Below are 3,961 nucleotides of genomic sequence, written 5' to 3'. Positions count from 1 at the left end.
AATTAAAATTGATTAATTTGACAAATTATACTTAAGATAAATATTACAGATTATTTACTTATATAAAACTTTTATTGAATTATTATTTTATAATAAGGAGTGAAAAATTATATATATATATATATATATATATATATATATATATATATATACACCATATTGGTTATTGGTTATATACCATATTATGGATTTACGTCCATATGAGAATATGAAAAGAATAAATGTACAACCTAATTAATACTACGTATTACATAATATCATACCTAATATTACTATATATAATACCATACGTAATTATTATTTTTAATACCATGCATACAATTACCATACATACTTGAATTGGTTATCAATATAGATTTCTTAAATTGGTTATAAATCATATTATAGTTATTACGTCCATATGAAATAATATTAACATACCTAAAATTACCATACATGTTAATATTTAGATTTATTAAATTGGTTACAATTCATATTATGGTAAAATAATTGTTATGCAATATACGATTTGGAAACTCAATGAATATTAAGATTCCGTGCAATGAACATATATTCCATCATGTGTACTCATTTGACCAAAAATATGAAGGTTGGTTCAATAAATCGTAAATATTACTAATTGTTTGGTTAGAGAATAATCTTTATCAATAAAAATTAAAATAATTAAATCTCTATCATATTCATATGCTGTTGCTTTAGGCTTTTGTCAAGGAGCACTACTCACGATCCTCAACACATTGCCATGGCTCCAAATCCTTGTGTTACTCCTATTGGTGCTGGAAGGACCGTCACATCAGGAAAAAAAATATTAATAGTCCAAACTCATTCAATGATGTCCCCTCTCATGCAAATGACCTGCAGATCTAGTTGCTCAGAGTCCACTAATAATCAGATGGTCAATTTTTTTTCTATCACTATGAATAGTGCATTACTTAATCTTGCCCAAAGTCCAATAATAAACAACTTTTAATGGATTGAGATAAGGTATTAGAGAAATACCTTTTAATGGGTTGAGCAAACTCGTCCAGATTAATGATGAAGAAGATCATATGATATATATGATCAATATAATCATAGTTTATATAATATATGTAGATAGATTTTAAATTTCTCCAATGGTATATATGATTTTCTATTATTTATTAAAAAAAAAAAGAGTTGAAAAAGGATACAGAGATTTACCAAATGTGTAGGTGTAGTGCAACAGCTCTTCTGGATACGCAGAGAATATGGGTCTTGTTCCTCCTCTTCTTGAAGGTCCCTGTTCTCTACACCATTGCTATGCAGTTGCAGAGAATATTCCCTTAGGTTCTTCGTAACTTGGTACTGTTTGTATTGAAGAGAATGTGATGTATATATAGGTGTTTAGATATGATTAAGGGTAACATTTATGGTTTTTATTATATTACCAATTACCAATTACCAACTAAAATTAGAGTTACAATTTTACATTTGCTTACCAAAAAATTATATATAGATACTTAATTTATATTTGAAGAATATATTTACCTAATTTACTTTATATACAGTAATAAGTATGTCTACACATAAATGAATAATATATAATATATAATTTCAATATTTTGATAATTAATTAAAGTAGAAAATTAGGATATTATATAAATGCCGCTAAGTTTTGGGGAAAAATGTATATGGTTTCTATATTATTATTATTATTATTATTATTATTATTATTATTATTATTATTATTATTATTATTATTATTATTATTATTATTATTATTATTATTATTTTATTATGCTTACATTATTTCATAAGATTTTTATTATATTTGAATAATAATATTTTCAATTATATTATAGAATATAATATCATACATAATATTACCAATTATGTAATATAACAATTAATAGATTTATTTAATTTCCATTTGACATTTACTTACCAAATAAACTTTATTACAAAAGTTTTGGGGGGAAAATTTGTTAGGAGGATTTTACTTTTATATATATGTAGATATAGATATAGATATATAGATTACCAATTACCAATTAAAATTAGAGTTACAATTTTACATTTGCTTACCAAAAAATTATATATAGATACTTAATTTATATTTGAAGAATATATTTACCTAATTTACTTTATATACAGTAATAAGCATGTCTACACATAAATGAATAATATATAATATATAATTTCAATATTTTGATAATTAATTAAATTAGAAAATTAGGATATTATATAAATGCCGCTAAGTTTTGGGGAAAAATTTATATGGTTTCTATATTATTATTATTATTATTATTATTATTATTATTATTATTATTATTATTATTATTATTATTATTTTATTATGCTTACATTATTTCATAAGATTTTTATTATATTTGAATAATAATATTTTCAATTATATTATAGAATATAATACCATACATAATATTACCAATTATGTAATATAACAATTAATAGATTTATTTAATTTCCATTTGACATTTACTTACCAAATAAACTTTACTACAAAAGTTTTGGGGGGAAAATTTGTTAGGAGGATTTTACTTTTATATATATATATATAGATAAGTAGTTATTTATTAATAACACATTTCTTTATTTTCAGTAATATATTCTGATCTATTTTAATCAAGTATTAATTATCATTTTGTTTTTTAATTAGCCTAATTTTCATGTCATTTTTATTACCAACGAATAATTCTTTTTAATATATATTAATTATATTAGATAATTATTAATATAATGTTTTTTATTTCAAGTAAATTATTAATAACAGATACTTTTTTCTAATTTACATATACTATTGTTAATGTGTTTCATTTTCGACATTGTTAATTTGGATATTTTTTTTAATAAATAAAATATTATACCATAATTTGTATATTTCGATTCTTTTTTAATCTCAGTCAATTATTTTTATCATTAAACTTCCTGTAATATATTATATGTCATTTTTAATTAAGTATTAATTATCATTTCGTGTTTTCAAATATATATATATATATATATATATATATATATATATATATATATATATATATATATATATATATATATCTCATTTCCTTTTCCAACCATGCCATTTTTTTCTCATTCAATGATTCTTTTTTGATACATATTAATTAGTTAATTATTTATAACAGATTTTTTTTTAATATTTCTAGTAAATTATTAATAACAAATATCTTTTTCAATTTACATATACAATAGTTAATCCGTTTCCTTTCCTACATAGTTAATATCGGGATCGTTTTTTTTCTTAAATATATATTATACCATAATTTATGTATTTTGTGACATTTTTAATCACAATCAATTATTTTTTTAATTTACCTATACTATTGTTTGGGCTGTCCATATATATATATATATATATATATATATATATATATATATATATATATATATATATATATATATATATATATATATATATATATATATATATAAAAGGATAAGAAAAGTAAAAGTATACTATATATTACTCTTATAGCTAATGATTTTTTGAGAAATTAGTTTAGTTATTTTGCAAGATTATTCAATTATCAGTACCTTAACATTAACAAATTAAATAAAAGTAAATAAAAACACATTAACAATAAATATTCACTCGGAGGTCATCGTGGCTAGTATAATTTGCAAGGTAGATGTGTTGTATTGATTGATCTTTCAAATCAAACATTTTAATTTGAAGTCACTCATTATATTAATAAGAAAAAAAAAACTATTTCATTGAGTTAAACTTGTTTTTGTCAGATCACAGAATGTCTTGAGTATAGTTTAACTATAGGAAACACATTTAAGTATGTGTCATACTTAGATTCATCTATTGTAGTTTAAAGAATCCATACCTCTCGAGATTCAATCACGTGATATTCTCTCAATGAGAATTACAAGATACTAACTAAACACAATGTGCTCGGTAAAAATTTATGTTAAGTGAAATTTCATTTTAAAACAACATCATATATGTTAATTTGAATGT

This window comes from Ipomoea nil, unplaced genomic scaffold, assembly GCF_001879475.1.
Source record: "Ipomoea nil cultivar Tokyo-kokei standard unplaced genomic scaffold, Asagao_1.1 scaffold1848, whole genome shotgun sequence".
Taxonomy (NCBI): Eukaryota; Viridiplantae; Streptophyta; class Magnoliopsida; order Solanales; family Convolvulaceae; genus Ipomoea; species Ipomoea nil.
This window is presented reverse-complemented; position numbering follows the sequence as displayed.